Source organism: Chelonia mydas, chromosome 9 (assembly GCF_015237465.2).
Source record: "Chelonia mydas isolate rCheMyd1 chromosome 9, rCheMyd1.pri.v2, whole genome shotgun sequence".
Lineage (NCBI taxonomy): Eukaryota > Metazoa > Chordata > Testudines > Cheloniidae > Chelonia > Chelonia mydas.
Window position 1 is genome coordinate 65,494,480 of NC_057855.1, and position 12,308 is coordinate 65,506,787.

Here is a 12,308-nt window from a genome sequence, read left to right on the forward strand (position 1 = left end):
CGGTCAAAGGGTCAAACAAAGGGAACCTGACGGGGACACCGAGCAGAGAACCCCGGACAGCGCCCACCGTTCCTCAAAGGTGTCAAGGGAATCAGTGGACGTCGCCCAGAGGAACTCTGCCCGGAGGCGTGAACGGTCAGAGGATCGGAAATAGGCCCCACAGTCACAGGAGACTCCATCGGCCAACCTCCTCACCCTGGTTTTATAGATGGCCACTTTAGCCAGGGCCAGAAGGAGTTGGCCAGGAGGTCCCGCGACTTAGTGGGCCCACGGACAGGGAGTGCATAGATAAGGAGGTGAGGGGAAAAGTGCAACCAAAACCTTAACAAAATATTGGTGAGGAGCCGGAATAGGGGCTGCAACCTGGCGCACTCCAGATAGACGTGCGCCAGGGTTTCCCTCACGCCTCAAAAGGGGCAGGTGTCCGGGATTGGGGTAAACCGCGCCAAGTACACGCCCGTGCTCACGGCCCCGTGGAGGAGCCGCCAACTGATATCCCCGGCGGGCCTCGGGACTAAGGTGGAATAGAGGCTGGCCCACCGGGGCTCCTCACCCTCTAGAGGTGGCAGGAGATCCCGCCACTTTGTGTCAGGGCGGGACGCGAGGGTGAGGACATGAAGGGTGTGGAGCACGAGCGTGTACAACAGAGTAGTCCTATTGGGATCCAGGAAGTGGGCAGGCAAAGCTCGCCCACTGCTAAAGGATCCCCCCCCAGCCTAAGGGGGAGATCCACAGGACCTGGAAACCAAGTAATTACGGGGGACAACTAATGAAGAACAGGGACGGGAGTGTGGTCAAAGGGTCAAAAGAAGGGAACCGGACGGGGACACCGAGCAGAGGACCCCGGACAGCGCCCACCGCTCCTCAAAGGCGTCAAGGGAGTCGGTGGACACCGCCCAGAGGAACTCTGCCCGGAGGCGTGAACGGACGGAGGATCGGAAATAGGCCCCGCAGTCGCAGGAGACTCCATCGGCCAACCGCCTCACCCTGGTTTTATAAATGGCCACTTTAGCCAGGGCCAGGAGGAGGTTGACCAGGAGGTCCCGCGACTTAGTGGGGCCACGGACAGGGAGTGCGTAGATAAGAAGGTGAGGGGAAAAGTGCAACCAAAACCTTAACAAAATATCGGTGAGGAGCCGGAATAGGGGCTGCAACCTGGCGCACTCCAGATAGACGTGCGCCAGGGTTTCCCTCACACCGCAAAAGGGGCAGGTGTCCGGGATTGGGGTAAACCGAGCCAAGTACACGCCCGTGCTCACGGCCCCGTGGAGGAGCCGCCAACTGATATCCCCAGCGGGCCTCGGGACTAAGGTGGAATAGAGGCTGGCCCACCGGGGCTCCTCACCCTCTAGAGGTGGCAGGAGATCCCGCCACTTTGTGTCAGGGCGGGACGCGAGGGTGAGGACATGAAGGGTGTGGAGCACGAGCGTGTACAACAGAGTAGTCCTATTGGGATCCAGGAAGTGGGCGGGCAAAGCTCGCCCACCGCTAAAGGATCCCCCCCAGCCTAAGGGGGAGATCCACAGGACCTGGTGGCCAAAAAATTCCGGGGGACAACTAATGAAAAACAGGGACAGGAGTGCGGTCAAAGGGTCAAAAGAGGGGAACCGGACGGGGACACCGAGCAGAGAACCCCAGACAGCGCCCACCGCTCCTCAAAGGCGTCAAGGGAGTCGGTGGACGCCGCCCAGAGGAACTCTGCCTGGAGGCGTGAACGGACGGAGGATCGGAAATAGGCCCCGCAGTCGCAGGAGACTCCATCGGCCAACCTCCTCACCCTGGTTTTATAGATGGCCACTTTAGCCAGGGCCAGGAGGAGGTTGACCAGGAGGTCCCGCGACTTAGTGGGGCCACGGACAGGGAGTGCGTAGATAAGAAGGTGAGGGGAAAAGTGCAACCAAAACTTTAATAAAATATCGGTGAGGAGCCGGAATAGGGGCTGCAACCTGGCGCACTCCAGATAGACGTGCGCCAGGGTTTCCCTCACGCCTCAAAAGGGGCAGGTGTCCGGGATTGGGGTAAACCGCGCCAAGTACACGCCCGTGCTCACGGCCCCGTGGAGGAGCCGCCAACTGATATCCCCGGCGGGCCTCGGGACTAAGGTGGAATAGAGGCTGGCCCACCGGGGCTCCTCACCCTCTAGAGGTGGCAGGAGATCCCGCCACTTTGTGTCAGGGCGGGACGCGAGGGTGAGGACATGAAGGGTGTGGAGCACGAGCGTGTACAACAGAGTAGTCCTATTGGGATCCGGGAAGTGGGCAGGCAAAGCTCGCCCACTGCTAAAGGATCCCCCCCCCAGCCTAAGGGGGAGATCCACAGGACCTGGAGGCCAAAAAATTACAGGGGACAACTAATGAAAAACAGGGACGGGAGTGCGGTCAAAGGGTCAAAAGAAGGGAACCGGACGGGGACACCGAGCAGAGAACCCCAGACAGCGCCCACTGCTCCTCAAAGGCGTCAAGGGAGTCGGTGGACGCCGCCCAGAGGAACTCTGCCTGGAGGCGTGAACGGACGGAGGATCGGAAATAGGCCCCGCAGTCGCAGGAGACTCCATCGGCCAACCTCCTCACCCTGGTTTTATAGATGGCCACTTTAGCCAGGGCCAGGAGGAGGTTGACCAGGAGGTCCCGCGACTTAGTGGGGCCACGGACAGGGAGTGCGTAGATAAGAAGGTGAGGGGAAAAGCGCAACCAAAACTTTAATAAAATATCGGTGAGGAGCCGGAATAGGGGCTGCAACCTGGCGCACTCCAGAGAGACGTGCGCCAGGGTTTCCCTCACGCCGCAAAAGGGGCAGGTGTCCGGGATTGGGGTAAACCGCGCCAAGTACACGCCCGTGCTCACGGCCCCGTGGAGGAGCCGCCAACTGATATCCCTGGCGGGCCTCGGGACTAAGGTGGAATAGAGGCTGGCCCACCGGGGCTCCTCACCCTCTAGAGGTGGCAGGAGATCCCGCCACTTTGTGTCAGGGCGGGACGCGAGGGTGAGGACATGAAGGGTGTGGAGCACGAGCGTGTACAACAGAGTAGTAGAAGGCAGATATACTGGCCCCTGGATAAGCAGTTTTCTGTTCCCTGACTGACCAGAGCAGACTTCCCTGGTCCAGGCTACAGTGGACACATGACTCCAATTAGCCAGCAAAGAGTCAGTTGAAGCCATTAGGCTAATGAGAACACCTGGCTCCAATTAACTTGAAAAGCGTCAGGTGAGGCCATTAAGCTAATGTGAACACCTGACTCTAATTAAGGCCCCCTGATACTATAAAAGGGCTCACTCCAGTCAGATCAAGGAGAGCCCAGGGAGAGGAAGTGTGGCTGAAGGGTTGAGTAATGAAGACACCCTCAAGCCACTGGAAAGGGAGCCCTAAGCTAAGGGTTGAGAGAAGAAGGTGTTGAGAGAGAGAGAGAGAGAGAGAGAGAGAGAGAGCTGTGGGGAAGTGGCACATGGAAGTGGAAATGTAGCATCTCTGGCAGTGAAAGGTCGGTTGCCAACAGCTGATGGGCCAGAACCCAAAGTAGAGGGTGGGCCCGGGTTCCCCCCAACCTGCCACTACAGAAACACCTCCTGGGAGGGGAAGACAGGCCCCTGTCAGGACAGGAGGCTAAACTGTTCTGGAATAAGCCCATAGAGACTGAGGGAGTTCTCTCACCAACCTCCTTGCTGGCTTATGATGAAAATGGCTCAATAGACTGTCTCCCTTGACTCTAGAGGGAGAAGGGCTACATAGAGGGTCACAGTGAGCCTCTGAGGCTAGCGTAATCCACCAGGAAGCGTGGGAGGCACCGAGACAAGGTCAAACCTCTGCCACACTATGTAGAAGAAAAATGCTGCTTTTAACCATCTTAATTTAAATGAAACAAGCACATAAAGTGTCCTTACCTTATCAAATCTTTTTTTGAAACTTTCCCTTTTTTTTTTTTTTCAGTAGTTTACATATGCATGCTTTTATTTTTTTATATATTTTTTGGTCTCCGCTTCTGCCTGATTGTGTACTTCCGGTTCCAAATGAGATGTGTAGCTGTCTGGTAAGTTCATAACTCTGGTATTTGTAACTCTGAGGTGCAAATGTACTTTGAAGTTACAGCTCAGGCTGGAGCCCATCCCCGCCCTAGGCTTCTGGGCTAGTGCCCATTAACAATCGATATTACCCCATGGCGAATCCCATTAAAAACATTGTTTGGGGATGGGATAGATTCTGGATTTGAATCAATGTCAAATTCTTAAAGGAAATGTGAGAGTTACATTTTTTTATCATTCCTTCACCTCTTTCTAATGGAATCCACCAAAAACATGTAGTGAATTCCAGCAAGCTGTTCCTCTGCACACCCTGCTACTAAAACTCCACAAATCAGGTTTTTTATTATGAATAAACCCAGAGATGCTTGACTAATTTAAGTGCACCAGCCTTATAGAAATTCAGAGTTCATCAAATCCTGCTTTGTGTGTGTTGTTGCAGTATTGCCTGCAGTAAATATTTAGGAAAGTAGTCAGTCAGGGTTCCCAGGCAAAACTGTAGGCGAAATCCAGTTCTGGGTCCACATGGTGTTCAACGTGCAGAGACACTTGATATAAAGCCATAGAGGCCCACAGCACAAAGGCTGCCAAGAGTAAATTCCAGGGGATCATCACAGCTCAAAAACTGATTGGTGCCAAACCAGTAGGGGGCATGACTAAGACAGTTAAAGGGATGTGTTGATTCAACAAATCACTTTAGCAAGCTGCAACATCCATGATGATGGAAATTGAAAATTCTGAGAGAAGGGAGGCAACAACACTGATTGCCTCCCACAGAGTGAAATCCTCCCCTCTCCCACAACCCTGCCAACAATACAAGGGGAGACTGGTGCAAGGAAATGTAAAATAATCCTTTCTACACTAGTTTCAGTTAATCTGGGTGTGGAGCTGTAAGCAAGATGTAAAAATGAAGCTTGCAACATTCAAAATAACAGTCGACTTGACCACTGTAAAATCATACTATCAGAAAAGTTTAAGGCAGACGCACTGTCAAGGTGTTTTCACAGTTCAAAAAATTATTTTGGTTAATTTATTTTAAACTAAATATAATCACTTGGAATCTGGAACGAACTTCCTTTTCAAGGAAAATTTTAGGTTGTTGCATCATAATGAATCCGCATCACTGCAAAATTTTCAGTGAAATAAAACAATCCAATTTGATGCCCTCTGGCCAGACAGCCGGGCAGGCTGCCTGACCATCAGCTAGCTGGATAACTGGGAAGCTGGTCAGCTGGTCAGCAGCAAGATAGCTAGGCAGCCAGGTGACCAGGCAGCAGGGTAACCTGCCTCCCAGCCGGCAAGCTGTTCAGGGAGCTGTCCAATGGCAAGCTAGCTATCTTGCTATGCAGCCAGTGACCCAACAAGGAGGGAGGGAGGGAGCTGGAAAGCAGCAAAGCAGTCAGGCAAGAGAGGAGAGGGCAGCAGGCCAGCTAGGCTACCTGCCTGCCTGTCCATCTGCAGGTGGGCAGCCTGGCAGATAAGCTGGCAGGAAACTAGGCAGACAGACCAGCCTTCTATGATTACAATGAAAGTGTTGACGGAATCCATATATTCCCTTTGCATCCATGCAATTCTGTCTACTCAGCATTTTCCAATGGAAAACTGTTCAACTGAAATTATTTTACTAGCTCCAAATGTAAATGTCACTCCCTTGTTCCACCTACGTACCCTTGATCATGTCACCATTGTAAGCCTCCAAGTCTTGTATGAACACCACTGCATGTGAGATCATATCTTGACCAAAGATGCAAGTATATTTAGTATCCACACAGAGAACACAAAAATGGCTGGAGAGATTTTTCTGAAACACTGCAAAATTTCCCACCCCTGGACTGAGACCTAGCATACACCACTTCAACTAAAAAGGAATTTGTTACAAGCAATTAAAAAAAGACATTTAAAATAGATACTGCATTTCAACTTAGCTGTAAATCAGTTGCTTCTGCTAAAATATTGGACTAGTTTTCAGTGGTATTTTTAACAGAAACTTGCCATTTTGTATGTACTTGTGTAGGATTCTTGACAGGAGTTCCATCTTTCCCTCGGAAAGGTTGGAAGATTTTTCTTGTAGCTGATTTCTGAGGCCTCACAAATAGCCTTTAGAGTAGCAGCCGTGTTAGTCTGTATTCGCAAAAAGAAAAGGAGTACTTGTGGCACCTGAGAGACTAACCAATTTATTTGAGCATAAATTGGTTAGTCTCTAAGGTGCCACAAGTACTCCTTTTCTTTTAACAAATAGCCTTGTAAACTTTACTGGTGCCTTTTGATTCTCCATTAATTATCCAGTATGTCTGTGGCAGATCCCTGAACTTACTTGCTATTTCTTCTAGTCATGACGGGGTCTAATACACTGTTGAAGATAATAATAATAATAAAGAAGTCAAAGCCAGTCATATGAATAATCAAGTGTCTAGCTTGTAACTTTGATGAGATGGTGATTTGTATTCTGTCTTTAAGCCCATCTCTTTACACATAGATCCAAAACAGCTTCTCCTTTTCTGTGCAGTAACTCTGTACTAATGGCCCCCTTTGGGGCTGTCTTAGTATAAAGAGGATGATTTTACTCGATCAGTAATAATGTGGGATTCAGGAATGAAGCAGATGTAGTGATTAGAATTCACTACATGAGAATACACAAGTGATTGGAGGAGGGGGAAAGCATCTTAAGTGATTAAGCTCTGGACACCGGCATGTTTGCTACACATTTGGCTGCTCTCTCCTAAACCTGACCAATCAGATTATCTGGCTTCACTCTGTGTTCTGTGAGGTGTGTTCTTCACTGCAGCAAAAAGTCCAGCATCGTGCATTCCTTATCAGACTACTTATATTTCCAGGCATTCGTCTTTACAGTGTCTTCTCCATCATCAAATCTGAGGAACAAAGAAAATTGATCCAAAGATAATTCCTTTGCTATTCTACTAGATAGAATCTGTGTCAGCCTACCCACTGAATTGCTGACATTTAGCCACTGATATATTCTGCCTTTCTTTAGAAAAAAAACAACAAACAACTTCAACTTGTGAGAAATCTGTCTTATATCTTTAAAATTGTATACTCCTTATAGATAAACCAGTCCCTGACTTGACACAGCACCCAACAGCTTTCCGGTCTAAAGGACTCAAAATGCAGTGTGCTGTGAGATGATCAGTTGTCACTTCATGGCAACAACATTGATTATATGGAAAAGAATAAATCTACATCAGTCATTTGCTATAAAAATAAAAACCTCCCCTTGCTTTATAGAGAAATGTTTAGCTTTGCCTAGGAACTTCAAGTGTTTTGTGTTAGTGTCCAGTGACACATGAGAGGGCAATAGGTCATGGACCTATAAAACTCAAACAACTAAAGAGTTTATGTATTTTATGAGCTATTAGCTAGTTTCTATACTACACACACACACACACCCCTTATTGTTGGTGTCAGGGTGCACAAGCACTAAGTGCACACTGTTAATAGCCTGCATGGAAAATGTTTCCATTTCTCATTTAGAGAAGTAAACTAGCTTATTTCAACTAAAATGAAGCTGAATGTTTAACTCTTCCACTAATACTTGTCAGCTCACAAGTATGATTCTTCCCCCCTAGCAAATACATAGCATTCAATAAATATTGATTCAGTTTTAACTTATTTGACATGCAGCATAAGCACCAGCAGGGTCATACAATTCCCAAAGCTGTGTTTTCCGCTTCAGATGTCAAATTATATATGTTTTTCTTAAATCTTCACTTATTATTGATAGTGAATATTTTAAACTACAGAGGGTAGTAAAGGCTTAAATTCCAAACTCTGCTCTGTATTTCTTCCTTCCAAAAATCTGTCAGTTTTAAAGCATGAGTGAGGGATCTGCTTGTCAATAGAAAAGCCAGACAAATTCTGGCCTGAGATATACAAATCTGCAAGCCTCGCTGTGAATGACACCCACTTAATGACACCTTATTAGCCCCTGTCAAGTGCACAAGAGGTTATGCCAACTGACAGATCATACAGACTTATTCTCGAATGGGTGTAAATATAAATAGCAGTTGATCACACCTGTAATAATTAAACCACCAGATATTCTGGAAGCAAATAAAATAATATTGCCCAGTAAAACCATGTCACTCTTTTGAACTTGATAATGGCTATTCCTTCACAAAGCATTTATTGACGAGGATGCTGTTAGGCTCAAATTATTATTATTTCAGCAATCCTCAATCTCCAACAAAGGAAGAAAATGGAGAAAAGGATAAGTATCAGGGCTGACAAATTTGTGCCTTTTCAGTTGATTACTTTTCATCATAAACTGAAAGGATTACAGGGACCAACCATTTGAGAGTTTGTCCTCCTTCATTCCCCATGGCAGTTAAAATTAAACAAACCAGGTATTCGGCATTATTCTCTAGGATTTCACTAGTTGGCAATGGGGAGAGGTAAAATGGGATTTTCAAAAGCACTCACCCTTAGCCTAACTCTGTTAACTGACTTCAGTCAGAGCAGAGCTAGGTTAATGGTGAAGGGTTTTGATCACCCCATCCATACTGTATATAATTCCTAGGGTTCTGCAGTGCAGACAAACATGGAATCAGTTATGATTATTGCCCACACCTAGGCTGATCGACAATTAACTAAGGAACCGTAAAATGTACAGCAGCCTGATCCAGACGAATGGAGTTTAATGCAAGTTTTGGGGGTTCAGCAGCTCTCAGGATCAGGTCCTTTGTGTACTACTTTTAATTTACATCATGAAAGTTGTAAATTTAAAAAAAATGTAAATAGTGAATTTTCCCCCATTACTTTTTTCTCATTCCTGGGAACTGCTTCGGCAATACACTTCTCACCATGCCAGTTTCATATTGTGACTTGCTGTGCTACACACGAACATTTTGATTTGCAGTACTGCAGATGAATCTGTTAGCAGCAGAAAGTAAAGTGTCTCTTGATACCATTACCTTTTACACCCAGACTATTCAATAACTGCATGCTGCTTCTGCAAATCTAAGTAGTGTCCTTGCTACTCTAGTACAGCCAGATTCTTTTGTTCAGGTGCAAAGGGTGAAATAAACCCAAAATATCATCTACTTCATGGCTTTAAACTACTGTAATCAAGTAAAAATGTTCCTCCAGTCATTAGAACATGATGGGTCTCTGGCAGCCTTCTAAAAATCTCAGTAAGAAACAAAGGTTTTTCTAGCAAGTGGGATTCTTGTGCCATTATTAACATTCTACAGCAGGTTCTATTTCTACTGCACCATTGAAGCAGAAGAAAATGAACCATCTCTGTTTGCTTTTTTCTCTTCCATGAAACAAAAACTAACTGAAAATATGTTGTCCATAATAAAGATCTAAGTAAAACACAATATTTTATTGATTATGTGAGTGACACCACAGTAACTAAATTGAAAAGTTTTGTTCATATTCTCTGACTTGTCAAAATACAAAAACTGATTAAAAAAATCAATCACTCATATTTGTACCATCTAATAAAGCAAAATCTAACTTCAGTATTTCTCTCACATCTATACAAACTATTTTTATGGGCTACAATTTATATTGTAGTACAAACATTGATAAAGTAGGCAATAAATTTGCCTTACAAATATAAAAGATTACAAATCTCAAGTTAGTTTAAGTTGGACTTTTTTAAAGCAGCAAAATTACTAGCACTTCCCAGAAAACCACCTTAAAAGTCATACATCTTGTCAAATGACTTTGAGGTCTATGTCATCCTTTCTTTTTTGCTGTGGATGAAATAAGTGTCGAAAATCCACTCTATTGGCCAAAATTCTAGCAGTGGGAGCAACTGTGACTCCCCTCTAACTCCATACGACGTGTTTTCAGGCTTGTGGCTGGTCAAGGAGTGAGGAGAAGAGCCATTCTCCACAGTAACAATCCAGGAGAATTTTCTCACTAGCCCTGCCACCCACTATGACTGTAAAAAATTCCCTCTCCATGCTGTAAAACCCCCACCTCTGGGAAAGGGGTTTTGGCCTAGAAGCCATTGGGAAGCTATGCCATTTTGGTATAGTCATGGCTCAAAAGAATGTTCAAAGATATATTTAAAAATATTGTAGAATTTGGAACATCTGTGAAGTTCATAGATTTCAAGGTCAGAAGGGACCACTGTGATCATTTAGTCTGACTTTCTGTATATCACAGGCCATAGAATTTCCCCAAAATAATTCCTGTTTGAACTTGAGCATATCTTTTAGAAAAACATCCATTTTTTTATTTTAAAATTTCCATTTATGGAAAATCCACCACCACCCTTGATAAATTGTTCCAGTTGTTGATTATCCTCATTGTTAACAATGCGTGTCTTCAGTCTGAAAAGGGAAAGCCTGCCCTGACCAAGCTGGAATTGGAGGCTCATGCCCTGTGGCCAGTAGAAAGGAATGTCAACCTCCCTTCTGATGGGAGAATTCAGCAGAAAAGTTACTTTACTCAATCCCTCTTGCAGATTTTTTACAGGCAGATGTGATTTATTCCCTAGTCTCTGTGGCCACTTGATACTTTGTCAACAGGGAGACATTTTTGGAATGCTACTTTTCCTTTTGCCAACAAAGTTAACTTTGGAAGTTGTCAGATAACTATTCTTAAAATAGCCTCTTTTGAAGTGATTTGATGATTTCTTCTTGAAGTAGTTTACTAATTATGCCTTTTAACTTTGCTCACTGAAGAGAAGATACTTAGCCAGTCAAAGAACTTATGTTGTGTCAAAAAGTACCTGCTTAGGTACCATTAGTAGGATTATATGGTAATTAGTTTCTATTGTTGATTGTCCAACAGTCTTGTCAGCTACCAATTCTTCAACCATCTGTTTGGAGATTTTTATTTTTAGAAGAAGCTGAGTTAGGGATCTTACACATTTTCTGAACATCTTGAAGAAAGGTTCATCTTCTCTGTACTCTCCTCTCTCCCAAGGCTTGTGTGCTGCCGATCGTACTTTTTAAATTCTATCATGAATCAATAAGTAAAAGAAAACCAAGATTGGATTTGAGTGGTAGCAGGTACTATAATAAGCATAAAATGTGTTCAACATAGCAAAGGTTTAGGCAATTTTTTAAATTAACTGTTGTGCTAAAACTTTTTCACAAGATTTACTCACTTCGGTGACTCACTGTCTCATGTTTTCTTCTCCTTTTATGTTTGCTTTCTGCATCAAACTGGTCATCAACTCTGTGCTATAATAAATCAGGCTGTGAAATAAGCTTGGTTGAGTAGCAAGAACATTATGATTTCTCATTTTGCAGCAGACAAATTGCCTTATGTTCAAATTCATGCCTCCCAGTAAGGCTCCCAAATACTTTCCAGACGGTGGCTTTTAATATCTGATCAGGAAAATGTGTCCTAGTGCTTAGTTCAGACTTGCCATCTCAAGCCATGAAAAGGATGTATTTACAATAGGCTGGATCCTGAAGATATATATTTTAGTGTTAATTCACTTTGTATTCTGGTAAAATTAATTGCAATCAACTGTAGTTTTATATGATTTGGCCCAATCGTACCACTTGGCAGATCAACTTTCCAATCGCTATTTATACTTAGGCTATCTACAGTGACCAAATTCTCATCTCATTTACACTAACGAGTTCTAACTAACTCCACTGATTGCAGTGGGCTTGCTGTGAATGAATCTGATCATGTGTGAGATATAGAATGTCAGTGACATTGTCTGCTTACAATGGAATTTCCATACAAAACCAATGTCCTCACAAAGCTGCAACTTTAACAATATTCTATTCACCTTGACAAAATCCATATCTTGTCTTGATCTTAGTGTATTTTTTATCAAGCTGGTTAAATGTATTTTAATTAGAAAGGGGAAAACCTGTTGGATTTAATGGCCTTTTTTGCCCCCATCAAAAGTCAGTTCCATTTTCAAGCTTGAAATCTATCATGTTTTTATTCTGTGAGCAAGAGTCATTTTGTCTAAAAAGAAAAACAAACTGCATACTGATAGACCACCCTATCCACTAATAAAAAAAAAAATGAAACAACAAGCACAAGCAGGTTGATTGTAAAACAAAATTTCTGTTCCATGGGAAATTCTGACATTTTGAAATGATTCCATTCTGAATTGGAAAATAAAGTTGAAATGGCAAATTTTTTGGTGAAATGGAAATTCTCAAATATTTTTATTCAGAAACTTTGTAATATTTTGTTTTGATAATGTCAAAATGTTTCATTTTGATAAGAGAATGTTTTGTTTTAATAATGTAAAATATTATAATGTTTAAAAATATTGTAAAATCTAAATTAAACCAGTCAAAATGAGAAAAAACAATTTTTTACTTTAGTAAAATGAAATGTTACGAC

The 12,308-nt window shown here is 44.1% G+C and overlaps 1 long non-coding RNA gene across 1 annotated transcript; it reads right to left on the reverse strand.

Moving 5' to 3' along the window:
* Window positions 1–9,333: 9,333 nt before the first annotated feature.
* LOC122461750 lies at window positions 9,334–12,104 on the reverse strand. Its single transcript, XR_006283905.1, has 2 exons — window positions 11,098–12,104; window positions 9,334–10,945 (listed from the first exon to the last, which is right to left on the reverse strand). It is a non-coding gene; the product is annotated as an uncharacterized LOC122461750 (long non-coding RNA).
* Window positions 12,105–12,308: the final 204 nt, after the last annotated feature.